This window comes from Bufo gargarizans, chromosome 4, assembly GCF_014858855.1.
Source record: "Bufo gargarizans isolate SCDJY-AF-19 chromosome 4, ASM1485885v1, whole genome shotgun sequence".
NCBI lineage: Eukaryota > Metazoa > Chordata > Amphibia > Anura > Bufonidae > Bufo > Bufo gargarizans.
In genome coordinates, this window is record NC_058083.1 from 323950163 (window position 1) to 323968645 (window position 18483).

The following is an 18483-nucleotide window of genomic DNA, read 5'->3' on the forward strand; positions in this document are numbered from 1 at the left end:
TCAGGCACAAACACCCCTACCGCCCCCATCTCCCCCCAGACAAGGGAAGCAGTCAAAGAGATTGCTACCTAAACGACATCCTAAGGAACAGTAGTGACCCTAAACGTATTCCTATGTAACAGTGGTCTAAAAATTGGAGGCATTGTAACTATTTAGTTGACACAGGTACACTGTGCAGTGACAACTCTCAGGTACTGCAGCTCATCTCTCATTTACTTGAGCTGCAGTACCGAGAGTGGCCACTAAACTGTGTACAGAGCTGTGGTGTTTCGGCTCCATATGCTGTTTACTTTCTGGAACTGCGGCTGCGGTCAGGTGACAGCAGATTGGTGGGGGTACTGGGTGATATTGATGACCTGTCAAATGAATAGTTAATCAATATTTTAGTCCTATAGAAAACTCTTTTAAGGCCCTCATACATACAGATTAGGTTATTATTGGCCGAACCCATCAATTTTGACTGGGCTGGCCAACAGATGTGTAAGGAAACACCCTCCTCCCCCCACAGATGATGTTAAAGGAAAGAAGGATCGGCAAGTTAAATTTCAACACCCACTCCTTTCGTTCTGGGAGGGGGAAGTAGTGCCTGGCAGCGGATTTCTCATTTTTTGCCATTTAAACCACATGCATGCATAATGAGCCTTATTGAGGATGCAAATGTATGGGAGAGTTTGGTGGAATAATTATCAAAGGTGTACGGACACCTTTAGGGGAAGGTTCTGGCTATTTTGTGATGATCTGTTAGGATCTATTCACACTGGCTTCATGTTTATATTCTATTAAAGGGGTTGTCCGAGTTATTTTTTTTGTTCTTTGTATGTTTCCAACTAATCAAATGTAACAGCTTTACTATGCACTTACTGCATCTGCAGTTGCTCCTTTCTCAGATGTCACATGACCTGTGATGTCAGCCTCTCTCCCTGCTCTGATGATGTTTCTGCACAAGCCTGAGAGAGCAGATGTGTGTCTGTACACGAGACATCACTGTGCTGGACTTTTTGAGTCTTCACTCTCCCACTGCACACCATTGTTTAGAACCCAAACTTCTGTGTTGCGGGTGTAGATGGGCAGCAGCCATAACATTTCCCATAGTGCTGTATGCTGTAAGAATGTAAACGCCTACTACACCCTTCCCTGGTCCAAAAACTGCTCACTAGACCCTCCATCATCCCTTTACCACCTATTTTCACTTATAAGACATGAAGGACACCATGTTGGGAACCAGGTTTGCCCATGATTACCTATTAAATAGGGTGCTTTCATTGTATAAGTGAAAGTTTCTAACTGATGGATAGCATGCTTCTGGTAAGTTTGGGCCCCGATGTATTTAATATGAGGCAGAATCAGAGCCAGCTGGAAACATAGGGGAAAGACGGTCGGGAGTGTGCTGCTCCTGTGAAATGAAGCACAAACACACTTGTATTGTCTACATTGTTCCCGTCTCGCATCTTTGATTTATATAGAGAACAAAGGCTTGTTGGCAGCGATCTTCTATGTTTACTCTGATTTGCTGACAAAGAATCCATGTTTATTGAATGCTGCCTTATATATAAGGATGCTGTTCATGAGAATATGATGGACGATTTAACAATATCTGTATTGTAGAAGCATAATTCCTTTAAAATTAAGTATTTGGAAAGTATTGATATCACCTACCTTCACGGGGGAAAAATTGCATCCTTCAATTTCATGTGGTCCTCCACCGAGTCCAGTTTGAACCATACAGTGGTCCTTCAAGATACATTATTTTGACTTTACAATAATCTCTCATGGGCCATCGTAATTTGAAACTAGACTCTGCTTGCAATGCCTTGGACTCAGATCCTACCAAACAACATGGTTTTCTCCGGTAAAACACCTGTATTGGCGGTCTAGCAGCTCTTCTCCACAGTACAGTGTGGTACTACATGTCCTGTACTGCCTTCTGTCTGCACCTCCATTTTATATTTCTGGCACTCCGTGGGGGACATTTGGTAAAGCTCTTATACCACAATAATTTGACACTTTTCAAGCTTCTCAACACTTTTCTGAAGGGACGAGAAAGGGGCGGGCTCAGCAGGAGGGGTGGGGCTTTTCACAGCCTGATGGATTTACTATAACTATATAATCAGCCCCTAACTGACGTAGACTTTAGTTTCTGGCACACTGCCAGAGATGCAAGTAATTTATTATCCATTTCACTACCAGCACTGTACATGTAAACATGGCGCCTGTTCGTGGTCATTACAGCCTTTAGATGCTCTGAAGAGACCCATCCTTTTAGAGCTGCAATTCCTATGTTGGCCATCAGGTGGCAGGCCAACATAAGAAATCAGCAATTCACATATTTCTATGCTGCTATTTGCAGTATGCTAATATTGAATAAAAAAAAAAAAGTTGTGAACTTGGTAGCCTCCTAGACTGGCTACAAAAACATAAAAAAAAAAGGAAAAAAATTTTTTTCTCGCTTCTTCCAATTTTTTTTTATAAAATGTGATCAAAATATCACACACACTGCAAAATGGTATCAATAAAAACTACAGATCGTCCTGCAAAAAAATGAGCCCCCACACAGCTCAGTAGACATAACTCTAAAAAGTTGTGTCAGAATATGATGATGTAAAATTTTTTTTTTCTTCAAAGTTTTAATTTATTTTTACAGTATTTAGACATATAAAACCTATGCATATATGGTATCATTTTAATTGTACTGATGCAGAGAATGAAGGGCACAGGTCATTTTTGCCGCAAAGGTAACCCTGTAGGGAAAAAAAACAAAAAACATGTAAAACAGTGGAGGAATTGCATTTTTTTTCTAATTCCACCCCATTTGGAATTTATTCCCCAGCTTCCCAATACAATGCCATATTAAAGGGTGGCATTAGAAAGTACAACTTGTCCTGCAAAAAACAATCCCTTATATGGATATGTAAACGGAAAAATAAAAAAGTTATGGCTCTAGGAAGACGGTGAAGAAAAATGGAAATGCAAAAATGAAAAAATTATATACAAAATATACAACTATATACAAAAAAAACTGCATCAGTCTGAAAGACACATAGAAAACGCATAAGAATCGCAATGCGTTTTTCCAGAATTTATACTGCATATGATATGACCTATTAAACGCATACTTACATTCATCATAAAAAAGTTTATTTGGAATTATATAATGAGTTATTAACATTTCTGACCACTACTTTTGATCATTATGGAAAGATTCCAGCGAGTGTTTTACATACAACCAGAGTGTATCTAATTAAATGTGAATCCGGGTAACAAAGGGTTTAAAAGGAAAAAATTAAGAAAAGATCACTATAGCCACTGAAGAAGGGGTATTAGTACTCCGAAATGTGTTTGGCAAAATTTACGAAGATATACCATTGAAATAGCATCCACCAAACGGCGTAACCATATTATATTATTATAAAGTGCACTAAATCAGAGGAAAAGATCATCTTTGATAAAGAACTAACCAAGCCGGCGAGCATCGCTGACTGGTGTCACGTGAGATGCCGAGACACAGAGCGGAGAGCGAGGCTGACTGGTGGCAACTAATCAATACTGACCATTATTGGATACACTCTTTATCTAATATGGCCATGATTGTATTATTCTAAACAGTACGGCATTGTTAGAACGCAAGAAGAAAAACTATATAATATTTCCATTGAACCATAGTGTCAGGTTATACAGATAATTGCTGCTAGTTACCTACAGTATACGGACTTCTACTGTGTTCTATATACTAAAGTCACAAAAAATGTAGCCATCTGAAGCTTCCCCTTGCTCTGTGCTGCATAGCGCAGGGCAAAGTATTTCTCTTTACCTCTGGTGATATGGCGGGTTTTTTATGGGTATGCTGGGTGTAGGCTTCCGCCTTCTGCCTAACAGGCTATGGCAGTGGTATAGACCGCCCATTAGTGCCCGTGATGTCAATGGTGGACAATGTAAACAAAACAGCCCTTGCAATGAAATGCTCCGAAGCTCCACTCCTTCATGCTGAATGAGTGAACAAGGGTTTATGTCCGGGTGCAGCTCTGAACCTGAACAACCCATTTAGGAGACATCTGCCTCTTTAACAAATGAGGTGCCTCTCACTGCGGCACACAGTGATCAAGACTGCTGTATGGGAACACTAGTCCTTGTAAATGACCCTCTGTATGTACAGGAGTAAGGACAAGCTCCTGTCCTCATCAGAGAAAGTGATTGACAGCTTCTAGTATCTATTGCTGACTGTTATAACTTGAGGGGCCACTTGTATATTTAGTAGAGTAGCATACATTAATCCACATTTCCTTGTCCTCCTGTGAATTTAATAACTGGTATCACCTGCATCTATCTGTTGCAATTGTAGTCTTCTATTAGAGGACAGTATCCACCTTATACCAAGCTGTACTGCAAATTTCAAGTGAAGAATATTATTGTATACTCGCTACCATGAAGAGTTATGTTTGAAAACTACAATTTAATCACTCAATCTAAAGTATTGTGTATATCGAGGTGATATCCCCTACAAGACCCTTATTGTGGACTGTACGGGGTAATGGCACCATTATATCATTGGGTATTGAAGTAATAGGAGAGACTTTTGTTTATACCTATACTCTATTCCAGTGATGGCGAACCTTTTACAGACCGAGTGCCCAAAGTGCAACATAAACCCACTTATTTATCGCAAAGTGCCAACACAGCAATTTACCTTGAATACTACAGTCCAATATAGAATATCTTCCATGTACTTTATCATTTATTTACAATATCCTGCCTACATTCAGTGCGCTGCCTGTGCTGTTCTTAGTGCGCCCTGCGCTGATGAGTGACAGGAAAGTCTAAGGCATATTAGTACACCATAGACTTTTTTCAGGGTGTGGGTGCCAACAAAGAGGGCTCTGAGTGCCGCCTCTGGCACCCGTGCCATAGGTTCGCCATCACTGCTCTATTCTATTGTTATTTTATTGCCCTAAAGGCATTATAGTATAATATTTTTATGACTTAGTATTATTGGGTGTCATTCATTAAACTTTTTTTGTTATTATTCCTCACATGTATATTTATTTAGTTAGCTCTATCCAGTGGCAGCTGCAGGTACTCAGGGTCTGACCGATGAATTATATGGCTGTGTAAAAAGAAGGGGATACGGGGCACTAAGGCCTCTTTCACTGTGTTTTGCACACACGTGATAAAAAACTGAATGTGGTACCCAGACCCGAACTTCTTCACTGAAGTTCAGGTTTGGGTTCAGGGTTGGGTAGATGTAATTATTTTCCCTTATAACATAGTTATAAGGAAAAATAATAGCATTCTTAATACAGAATGCTTACTAAAATAGGGCTGGAGGGGTTAAAAAAAGAAGAAAAAAATAATTTACTCACCTTAATCCACTTGTTCGCGCAGCCCGGCTTCTCTTCTGTCTTCTTATTTACTGATGGATCATGTGATGGACCATGTGATGAGCGCAGTGACATCACCACAGGCCCTTTTCCTCACAGATCAGCAAAGAAGAAGACAGAAGAGAAGCCGGGCTGCGCGAACAAGTGGATTAAGGTGAGTTAAATTTTTAATTTTATTTTTTTAACCCCTCCAGCCCTATTTTACTAAGCATTCTGTATTAAGAATGCTATTATTTTCCCTTATAACCATGTTATAAGGGGAAATAATAATGATCGGGTCCCCATCCCGATTGTCTCCTAGCAACCATGCATGAAAATCGCACCGCATCTGCACTTGCTTGCGGATGCTTGCAATTATAACGCAGCCCCATTCACTTCTATGGGGTCTGCCTTGCGTGAAAAACGCACAAAATAGAGCATGCTGCGATTTTCACGCAACGCACAAGTGATGCGTGAAAATCACCGCTCGTGTGCACAGCCCCATAGAAATGAATGGGTCCGGATTCAGTGCGGGTGCAATGAGTTCACCTCACGCATTGCACCCGCGCGGAAATCTTGCCCGTGTGAAAGAGGCCTAAGGCTACTTTCACACTAGCATTTACATTTTCTGGTATTGAGATCCGGCAGAGGATCTCAGTACCAGAGAAAAACACTTCCGTTTTGTCCCCATTCATTGTTAATGGGCACAAAACTGATCTTAACAGAACGGAATAGAACTGAATGCTCAAAAAAGCATTTCTTTCTGTTTGGTTGCGTTCCCATACCGGAAAGAAAACCGCAGCAAGCTGCAGCTTTCTTTCTGTCATGCAAGTCAATGGGGATGGATCCTTTTACTCGTACACAATTAAAAAAAACTGATCCGTCCCCCATTGACTTTCAATGTCGTTCATGACAGATCCGTCTTGGCAATGTTAAAGATAATACAACCGGATCCGATGCAGCTGGTTGTATTATCGTGATGGAAGCAATTTTTGCTGATCCCTGCTGGAAGTGTAAAAGTAGCCTAAATTACAAAATCTGGAGCTCTTATAATAAGGGTCCATTCACACGTCAGTATTTTTACTTTTCCAGATAAACGTTCCTGTTTTTTGCGGATCCGTTTTTCAGTACAACCTTCAGTTTTTTTACTAAAGTGCTTCCGAATCCGTTCCGTGTTTCCGGTTTTTAATTTTTTTATTTCATAACAAAAAAGAGGAGGAGGAAAAGATGTTGCTAGGGTACCAAAAAAAAAAAAAAGGGATGAAAACTGTGGACATCTTCTAGAACAGGGGCCATTTTATTGTGCTCTTGGTGTAGTAGGAGCTGTGTAAGAAATCTCTGCCTTGCTAGCTTAGTTTTCTACAGTTATCTCACCGTTCGTCATGTCTGAAGACTTGAATAATGTACTCCTTCACTGGCTTATTTCTCGGCGATTCGGACGGCAATCAGCTATGTTGGACGAAGAGCCGGGGACAAAGAGGAGACGACACTGGGTACATCCGATTATTGATCAGAGACTTCAGAAAGGTCAATTCCACACATTATTTAATGACCTGCGACAGGACCCCTATAAGTTCAAATCTTACTGCCGTATGTCCATGGAGGCTTCTGGTCTCTCTCCACCCTGACCTCAGTTTCCAGGACACAAGTATGCGGCGCTGTATATCTCCAGAGCAAAGGTTGATAGTCACCTTGAGGTAAGTGTATTTTTCATATTAAAAATAATATTTCTAATATCTAATATAATAATAATTTTTACAAATGATTGTTAGCTAACTAATTTTTTTCTTTTTTTTTTCTTTCAGATTCCTTGCTACTGGGAACTCATTTGCTTCTCTGCACTTTGAGTTTCTACTAGGAATCTCTACAATCTCTGGGATTGTCTGTCATACCTGTAAAGTTATATGGCAGCGTCTCAGAGAAGCGGTGATGCCCACCCCCAAGGCGGAAGATTGGCTACGGATCGCCGAGGGATTTTACCAATCAGCGCAGTTTCCTAACTGCATTGGGGCACTGGACGGTAAGCATAACCGTGTGAAGAAGCCGTCTCACTCAGGGTCCCGGTACTTCAATTACAAGCAATATTTTTCTGTAGTGCTGATGGCCCTTGCAGACAGTAACTACAGGTTTGTAATTGTGGATATCGGGGCCTATGGGAGCACTGCAGACGCCCGCATCTTTAGTTCTTCCAGAATGGGTGAACGGCTTCAGACAAACCAGCTTGCCCTGCCAGAGCCCAGTAGACTACCCGGATCTGCAGGTCCGCCGGCTCCATTTGTGATCGTGGCAGACGAAGGATTCGCATTGTCACCCCACATGATGCGGCCCTTCCCTAGACGCGATCTAGATGACAGGAAGCGCATCTTCAACTATCGATTGACTCGTGCCCGTCGGTATGTGGAGTAAGCTTTTGGAATACTGTCCACAAAGTGGAGAGTATTCTTGTCATCTATACAGATGAATCCGGAGAATGCCACCCTGGTGATACAGGCTTGTGTACTACAACACAACTTCACCCGGATCCATGATGCCTCCACAGATGCAGAATTGGGCCTAAATATGACTTCTCCTGTCAGTTTAGACCTGAGCCGGCCTGGACGACCTGGAACAGCTGGACTAGCTGTTCGGGAACTCTATGCCGACTACTTCTGCAGCCCTGAGGGGGCATTATCGTGGCAGGTGGATGCCATCCGTGGAAGACGTTGATTTCAGCTGGAATCTGGTTTAAATTTATCATAAATTTTAAAAATATTAGTTTAGTTAGATCCCCTGTTAGTTTAGATTAGGGACTCGCAAGAGATTGAGGACCCTTGACGTGGGCTTGCGGGCTGAGGTATTTTGTAAAAACCCAATTTTTGGTTAAAATACCTTCTAATACCTCATTTTAAATTACGTCTCATTTAATAAATTTCAAGTTGTTCAGGTTCAGAGCTGAACTCTAATATGTCCCATATGTAATAATTTATAAATGGAATATGTCTGGGTTCATATCTGAATTTGAACAACACATGATGTAATCAGACCCACAATCCACAAAGAATGAACTTCGAAGCATACTAGTTAAAGGGAGTCTGTCACCAGATTGTGACCTTATAGACCGCTTACATAGCGCTCTAGCATAGCAGTCTATGATTCTAATGGTACCTTTGATGTGTGCTTCTGAAGTTCCCCCAAGGCAAAAACGGACTTTTATTCAAGGGATCGCAAGTGCCCAGGGCGGGGTTCACCTTGTTGGAGCCCAGGCTGTTCTGCCTCTTTTCGCCATATCCCCGCCCCAGCCTCTTCCTCTGCCCGCCCCGCTTTTCCTTTGCATCCTCTTTCTCTGCAGCCGGTTCCCGCGCCTGCGCTATCCATTGCTTGACCGGGGCATGCGCACGGCGATGCCCATTGTTGGCACGGCATCGCAGTAGCTACTACGCATGCGCCGGCCAACGGCGAGAAACAGCGGCGAGGAGGCGGACCAGATACACCCACAATGGGCATCGCAGTGCGCATGCCCCGGCCAAGCAATGGATAGCGCAGGCGCGGGATTCGGCTGCAGAGAAGGAGGACGCAAAGGAAGAGCGGGGCGGGCAGAGGAAGAGGCTGGGGCGGGGATATGGCGAAAAGAGGCAGAACAGCCTGGGCTCCAACAAGGTGAACCCCGCCCTGGGCACTTGCGATCCCTTGAATAAAAGTCCGTTTTTGCCTTGGGGGAACTTCAGAAGCACACATCAAAGGTACCATTAGAATCATAGACTGCTATGCTAGAGCGCTATGTAAGCGGTCTATAAGGTCACAATCTGGTGACAGACTCCCTTTAAGTATAGAACATCAGCATTTAAAGGGGACAGCACATGTTTTTTTGGGGGTTTGTAGTAAGCTACATTCTGTACATGCATGTACTGTTTAAACAAGAAATTTCACCAAGATTTTTTTTATTTTTTTTATTAATTTATGTTATTGACCTACACTAATAGTAGTTCATTAACCACCTCCCGACCGCCGTACGCGTATATGCGTCCGGGAGGTGGTTGCTTTATTCCTCCTGGACGCATATACGCGTCTTCTCGCGAGACGCGAGATTTCCTGTGAACGCGCGCGCACAGGCGCGCGCGCTCACAGGAACAGAAGGTAAGCGAGTGGATCTCCAGCCTGCCAGCGGCGATCGCTCGCTGGCAGGCTGGAGATCCGAATTTTTTAACCCCTAACAGGTATATTAGACGCTGTTTTCATAACAGCGTCTAATATACCTCCTACCTGGTCCTCTGGTGGTCCCTTTTGTTAGGATCGACCACCAGAGGACTCAGGTAGGTCAGTACAGTCCCACCAAACACCACACTACACTACACTACACCCCCCCCGTCACTTATTAACCCCTTATAAACCCCTGATCACCCCATATAAACTCCCTGATCACCCCCCTGTCATTGATCACCGCCCTGTCATTGATCACCCCCCTGTCAGGCTCCGTTCAGACGTCCGCATGATTTTTACGGATCCGATCCATGTATCCATGGATCCGTAAAAATCATGCGGACGTCTGAATGGAGCCTTACAGGGGGGTGATCAATGACAGGCGGGTGATCACCCATATACACTCCCTGATCACCCCCTGTCATTGATCACCGCCCTGTCAGGCTCCATTCAGACGTCCGCATGATTTTTACGGATCCGATCCATGTATCCATGGATCCGTAAAAATCATGCGGACGTCTGAATGGAGCCTTACAGGGGGGTGATCAATGACAGGCGGGTGATCACCCTGATTACCCTGATCACCCCCTGTCATTGATAACCCCCCTGTAAGGCTCCATTCAGACGTCCGCATGCGTTTTGTGGATCCGATCCATGTATCCATGGATCCGTAAAAAATCATGCGGATGTCTGAATGGAGCCTTACAGGGGGGGTGATCAGTGACAGGGGGGTGATCACCCTGATTACCCTGATCACCCCCTGTCATTGATAACCCCCCTGTAAGGCTCCATTCAGACGTCCGCATGCGTTCTGTGGATCCGATCCATGTATCCATGGATCCGTAAAAATCATGCGGACGTCTGAATGGAGCCTTACAGGGGGGGTGATCAATGACAGGGGGGTGATCAATGACAGGGGGGTGATCAGGGAGTCTATATGGGTGATCACCCCCCTGTCATTGATCACTCCCCCCCTGGTAAGGCTCCATTCAGCCATTTTTTTTGGCACAAGTTAGCGGACATTTTTTGTTTGTTTTTGTTTTTTCTTACAAAGTCTCATATTCCACTAACTTGTGTCAAAAAATAAAATCTCACATGAACTCACCATACCCCTCACGGAATCCAAATGCGTAAACATTTTTAGACATTTATATTCCAGACTTCTCACGCTTTAGGGCCCCTAAAAAGCCAGGGCAGTATAAATACCCCACATGTGACCCCATTTCGGAAAGAAGACACCCCAAGGTATTCCGTGAGGGGCATATTGAGTCCATGAAAGATTGAAATTTTTGTCCTAAGTTAGCGGAAAGTGAGACTTTGTGAGAAAAAAACAAAAAAAATCAATATCCGCTAACTTATGCAAAAAAAAAAAAAAATTCTAGGTACTCGCCATGCCCCTCATTGAATACCTCGGGGTGTCTTCTTTCCAAAGTGGGGTCACATGTGGGGTATTTATACTGCCCTGGCTTTTTAGGGGCCCGAAAGTGTGAGAAGAAGTCTGGGATCCAAATGTCTAAAAATGCCCTCCTAAAAGGAATTTGGGCCCCTTTGCGCATCTAGGCTGCAAAAAAGTGTCACACATGTGGTATCACCGTACTCAGGAGAAGTTGGGGAATGTGTTTTGGGGTGTCATTTTACATATACCCATGCTGGGTGAGAAAAATATCTTGGTCAAATGCCAACTTTGTATAAAAAAATGGGTTGTCTTTTGCCAAGATATTTCTCTCACCCAGCATGGGTATATGTAAAATGACCCCCCAAAACACATTGCCCAACTTCTCCTGAGTACGGCGATACCAGATGTGTGACACTTTTTTGCAGCCAAGGTGGGCAAAGAGGCACCTTTCGGATTTCGCAGGCCATTTTTTACACATTTTGATTTCAAGGTACTTCTTACACATTTGGGCCCCTAAATTGCCAGGGCAGTATAACTACGCCACAAGTGACCCCATTTTGGAAAGAAGACACCCCAAGGTATTCCGTGGGGGGCACGGCGAGTTCCTAGAATTTTTTATTTTTTGTCACAATTTAGCGGAAAATGATGATTTTTCTTTTTTTTTCTTTTTTCCTTACAAAGTCTCATATTCCACTAACTTGCGACAAAAAATAAAAAATTCTAGGAACTCGCCATGCCCCTCACGGAATACCTTGGGGTGTCTTCTTTCCAAAATGGGGTCACTTGTGGGGTAGTTATACTGCCCTGGCAATTTAGGGGCCCAAATGTGTGAGAAGAACTTTGCAATCAAAATGTGTAAAAAATGCCCTGCAAAATCCGAAAGGTGCACTTTGGAATATGTGCCCCTTTGCCCACCTTGGTAGCAAAAAAGTGTGACACATCTGGTATCGCCGTACTCAGGAGAAGTTGGGGAATGTGTTTTGGGGTGTCATTTTACATATACCCATGCTGGGTGAGAAAAATATCTTGGTCAAATGCCAACTTTGTATAAAAAAATTGGAAAAGTTGTCTTTTGCCAAGATATTTCTCTCACCCAGCATGGGTATATGTAAAATGACAGCCCAAAACACATTCCCCAACTTCTCCTGAGTACGGCGATACCAGATGTGTGACACTTTTTTGATGCCAATGTGGGCAAAGGGGCACATATTCCAAAGTGCACCTTTCGGATTTCACCGGTCATTTTTTACAGATTTTGATTGCAAAGTACTTCTCACACATTTGGGCCCCTAAATTGCCAGGGCAGTATAACTACGCCACAAGTGACCCCATTTTGGAAAGAAGACACCCCAAGGTATTCCGTGAGGGGCATGGCGAGTTCCTAGAATTTTTTATTTTTTGTCGCAAGTTAGTGGAATATGAGACTTTGTAAGGAAAAAAGAGAAAAAAAAAAAAATCATCATTTTCCGCTAACTTGTGACAAAAAATAAAAAATTCTAGGAACTCGCAGTGCCCCTCACGGAATACCTTAGGGTGTCTTCTTTCCAAAATGGGGTCACTTGTGGCGTAGTTATACTGCCCTGGCAATTTAGGGGCCCAAATGTGTGAGAAGAACTTTGCAATCAAAATGTGTAAAAAATGCCCTGCAAAATCCGAAAGGTGCATTTTGGAATGTGTGCCCCTTTGCCCACCTTGGCAGCAAAAAAGTGTGACCCATCTGGTATCGCCGTACTCAGGAGAAGTTGGGGAATGTGTTTTGGGGTGTCATTTTACATATACCCATGCTGGGTGAGAAAAATATCTTGGTCAAATGCCAACTTTGTATAAAAAAATGGGAAAAGTTGTCTTTTGCCAAGATATTTCTCTCACCCAGCATGGGTATATGTAAAATGACACCCCAAAACACATTCCCCAACTTCTCCTGAGTACGGCGATACCACATGTGTGACACTTTTTTGCTGCCAAGGTGGGCAAAGGGGCGCATATTCCAAAGTGCACCTTTTGGATTTCACCGGTCATTTCTTACACATTTTGATTGCAAAGTTCTTCTCACACATTTGGGCCCCTAAATTGCCAGGGCAGTATAACTACCCCACAAGTGACCCCATTTTGGAAAGAAGACACCCCAAGGTATTCTGTGAGGGGCATGGTGAGTTCCTAGAATTTTTTATTTTTTGTCGCAAGTTAGTGGAATATGAGACTTTGTAAGAAAAAAAATAAAAAATAAAAATCATCATCATTTTCCGCTAACTTGTGACAAAAAATAAAAAGTTCTATGAACTCACTATGCCCATCAGCGAATACCTTAGGGTGTCTACTTTCCGAAATAGGGTCATTTGTGGGGTTTTTCTACTGTTTGGGCATTGTAGAACCTCAGGAAACATGACAGGTGCTCAGAAAATCAGAGCCGTTTCAAAAAGCGGAAATTCACATTTTTGTACCATAGTTTGTAAATGCTATAACTTTTACCCAAACCATTTTTTTTTTTGCCCAAACATTTTTTTTTTATCAAAGACATGTAGAACTATAAATTTAGCGAAAAATTTATATATGGATGTCGTTTTTTTTGCAAAATTTCACAGCTGAAAGTGAAAAATGTCATTTTTTTGCAAAAAAATCGTTACATTTTGATTAATAACAAAAAAAGTAAAAATGTCAGCAGCAATAAAATACCACCAAATGAAAGCTCCATTAGTGAGAAGAAAAGGAGGTAAAATTCATTTGGGTGGTAAGTTGCATGACCGAGCGATAAACGGTGAAAGTAGTGTAGTGCCGAAGTGTAAAAAGTGGCCTGGTCATGAAGGGGGTTTCACCTAGCGGGGCTGAAGTGGTTAATATAAAAAAAATTTATTTATTTTTTAAACTGCATGTTCCGTGCAGAATCTATACAACTCTTCTGCTACTTTTCTGCTCCAGCCCCATTCATTGTATAATGTAATTGTGCACAAGTGAATGGGGCCAGTACAGAAATATAACTCCATATTGATCTACATAATTGTATTGTAAAGACTGATCCCATGCAGGAACACGGGTCCCGCACACTCCATTGTGTTTTTTTTTCTGTAGCTTAAAAAAAAGATGTTCAATTTCATTGAAATTTTTTTATTTATTAACAGTTAACATTTTAACTATATATTATTTGAATGTAATAAAATAAACATGAAATATATTTTTTTTTATAATCAATTAATTTAAATGTCAAATAATTCCCTGGTAAAGGGGCCCGGGGTGTTTATTACTGGAGGTTGCGGCCTATTTAGCCTGTAAACAGGCGTTTCAACATTTAGTTGCTGATCTCGCAGCAGCTCCATGCGATGGACAATCTCAAAAGGCTCACTGTGCCGATATAAATCAATTAATAGGTACAGTGAGGAGAGACACCGTGTTTGCCGTTCCTCAGGCACACGAGAAAGACTTGAGGCCAGACTTCTTATGGTCTGTTCTTCTAAACTAGTAGAAAAACAATATGGGTCAGCACTTCACCTTTGTATTGCACGCTGCACGGGAGAGGAGCAACCTCCAATATATCAGAAATGATGAAATCCCAGCTGCTGTGTCTTTGTGAATAAGCCTCTTTTTATTTTCTCAAAATAGAATGTCCTACAACCATGGTTGTAAGGACATTCTATTTTGAGAAAATAAAAAGAGGCTTATTCACAAAGACACAGCAGCTGGGATTTCATCATTTCTGTTCTTCTAAACTGGCTGACCGATTCTGATTCAGAAATTGGAGAACCCGAGAATCAATCAAGTTCCTAACTTCTAAATCAGAATGGGCCGCGTGTCTGCGCCTTCGTCTGCTTGAGGAAGGGCGAACAGGTGGCTCTTGCACAGGAGCAGTATCCACATTTGCCTCAATTTCAGGCGAAGAAGTAATAATTGGTTCTGAAGGAATTTCTGAATTTTCTTCTCTTGTTTCTTCGCGTGGTGCCTGGGAGGCCTCTTGTGAAATATTCCCTGATTCTTCTGGATTTTGCGTCGAATCTGTAGACAGATTATCCACAGTTCTATAAAGTAAAAAAATATATAAAAATACGTAGGAACAAGTCCTGTCTGAAGCGCTATGTCAGTCTAGGTCGTCGGTCATGCATGACCAGTGCAAAACTGGGTACACACACACACGGACACAGCGCTATCACACAGAAATTTTATTACATGGGATATATAATGAAACTAAAAAAATCTTACCTCCTTAATTCCATAATCGGTTTTAAAAATTCCAGCTGGCGAGTATACAAATAAACCATCGCCACTACATGCTTTCAAGTTTTGTTTGCGGCGGTATTGGTCCCGGCATGAATTCCAGCGTTTTTTTAAATCCTTTACTGTTTTTAAAAAAACAAACAAAATAAATTATTAATAATTTAAAACGAAACTAGCATAATCCTTGCAGCTAACACAATCAATTAAAAGCCAATTTTGGACACATGCATCCATGAGCCATCAGAATAAATAAAATCCATATGACCCTATCTGCGCCTACACTACATATGTCCATCCTGTGGCTATCCTGATGGTAAGAACCTACTACTCCCATCATTGCCGCATACCCCACAGCTATCAGCCTACCAAAGGCCATGCTGGGAGTAGTAGATTTCCATCTGCTGAATAGCTGCATGTTGGTCTGCATTAACCAATCCTATCACACACATCATTCTATATAAATCCTGAAAAGTGACTATATTAGCCTTTAATTTTGTTGGAAAAAAAAAAGATGCATGCAATATGAAGGAGTTAATGGCTTTGCAAATAGTTTAAACCACGGTTGCTATGCAACCTCAGGTTGCATTGCACAAAAGAAAAAACCAAAGTTTGCAAAGCTAAAAAGACTAGGCCTTGTACAATAAATTCTAAACCATGGATGCACAACCTGTGTTACTCCAGCTTTTGCAAAACTACTACTCCCATCATTGCCGCATACCCCACAGCTATCAGCCTACCGAAGGCCATGCTGGGAGTAGTAGTATTAACAACAACTAGAGGTCCGCAGGTTGAACATCGCTGAACTACAAATCGCAGTGATTGTCCATGTCCAGAAGCAGCATAGAAAATGTCCTAATGAGCACCCAAATATCACTGACACTCAAAAGTACACTTTCTATGCTCTTCCAGGACAGATAGGACACAAAAAACGGACCGAATATCGATTCTGTACACAAAAAAATTACACAATACAAATATACTCACTAATTTTGTCACGCTTGGCAATATTAGCCGACTCCCAGGCTGCAGACATCAATTCAGAGCCTATCTCCTCCCAGCAGCGGTCCTTTAATGCCCGGTCCTGATACTGGCCCGTGCGGGAATCCCACAAGGATGGCCGCTCCTGGATCATTATTATCAGACGCTCGACCTCATATGCCATTTTTGCAATTACCAAGAGCAGACACTCTGCACAGCAGACAGGATACAGCTTTCCCTGGTGCTGAAAGCACATGGCACAGGGGGCTGGCCTATTTTTTTTTTATTTCCTGTCAACGGATCCAAAAATCTGGATGACATGAAGATGCTTTTAGCATGTCATCCGATTTTTTGACGGATCCATTGACTAGAATAGGATGACGGAACGCAAAAACGGACAAATAGTAGGACAGGGTATATTTTTTTTCCAGGATCCGAATAACGGAACCCACGGAACGGAACGGAATCACGGAATCGGAGAGCACCATGAGTGCTCTCCGATTATTTGCGGATTCCATTGAAAATGAATGGATCCGCATAACGTTCCGTTTTTAATCGGAACGGATGCGGAACACCAAAACGGACGTGTGAATGGACCCTAACTAACAGCACAAAGTGATAGGCCTACTTACAATAGATTAAATGGTGCAAGCACATTGGGGGGGATTTATCACACCTTGCACTCCAGAATTCTGGCTTAAAAAAATAAATAAATCACAAAATAGGGGCTTTGCAACTTTTTGGGGTCCAAACAACTCACCCCAGATTTGAAAAGTTGGTGTGAATATCTAATGTTGCTAGTTCATGTGAGGAGAGCAAGGGCATATGGGAAGTGAGGGAAATACAGGACGGCCTCAAGGATATGGCAAAGATCACCACAGGAAGGGCAGCAGAGGCCATCTTAGGAAGTTGCTGACATACAGGCACAGAGAAATATGGTTGCTAAGGGCTGAATACAGACATCATAAAGGTAAAATTAGCTGAAAAATGCACCTTCGCGAATATCTTCTCTTTAGCATCACGTTAGGAATTTCATTTTTGGTAGTGAAATGGCACTTTAAGGTGCTGACAATTAGAGCACTTTTTGTGTCAGCGAAGAGGCCAGATTCAATATGTGGATACATTTTACACAAAAACGTAGAACAAAATGTTCACTCTTTTTACCATGCCGATTGCACTGAGAGCTTGAAAATTCCATGTAAGCAGACTGCTGCTCACTTAGAGCTTCCTTTCACTTCAGTATGATGAGGGAAGAATGTAGCAGTTGCCATCTCATTAATTGCTATACGTCCCAAACTGTGTTATCTCTTAAAATTAGCATTGTTCCACCATATCCAATGCCATTGGAGGCTTGAAAGGCCTTATGGATCAAAAACTAGTCTGCACTGCCATCTGCTGTTTGCCTGTAAATGATTTCAAAGACATCAAAGTGTAGCTCCAGTTAGGCACACGCAATATGTGTGCAGCATTTCAGAACTCGGTCAGTCCATATTACTTTACGTCTATGCTGTTGACCGAGAATAAAGTTCTGAGCATCTGACAGCACTTTTTCTGCCTCCTTGGTTTCCATATTCCGTACCGATCTTCCACGTCAAGACCTTTCTTCTTTGTCATAAGCTGCACAGCAAGATCCTATTATATAAAAAAAAAAAAAATGGGAAATTGCTTTTTTTCCCTTTTTTGTTTCTTTTCAGCACAGAGATAACGCAGATGCATATTGCCCACAAAATGGTTTGAAAATCTAGTTTTCATATTGGAATATTCTAAGTGCTGATGCGTCTTCAAATGGGGAACACAGGGCCCTGTTTAACTGAACGTCGTGGGCGCCAGCAGACCCCCTTCAATTAGACACATCTCCAGTCCTGTGGATGGGTGTAAATTGTTTTCATGGGACGACCCCTGTAAGTAATTATGCTGTTGTTGCTTGGTCATGATGAATTTACATATTTAGTTCACCTAAGCCTATTGGAGTTATAGCCAGATATCTTTTGATGTTATGACCTCATAGGATGATGATGACATCATGATAGAAGTGTTACTAGGCAGTGATGTCAGACTTACAGTAGAGGGTACATAAGGGGCTCATAAGCTGTCCAAGTCTTTGTGGGTTAATGAAGGAGAGAGAGAGATAGGATGTCAGGTTTGTCCTATCAGTTAATATAATGTGTGCACTACAGAGTATTGACAGTGGAAGTTTTACAGGTTAATATTTGTCTACTGGTTTCTAATATTGAAGATTTGCATTATCACATAGATTTTTTATTTATGTGCGGCATGCTATGGGAAGTACTGGGGCCTCTGCAGCTTCTGCTTGCTGAGGCCATAGATATTTTAATATTAATATATTTTTCATGTGCGATGAATGTCATAACAGGAAAA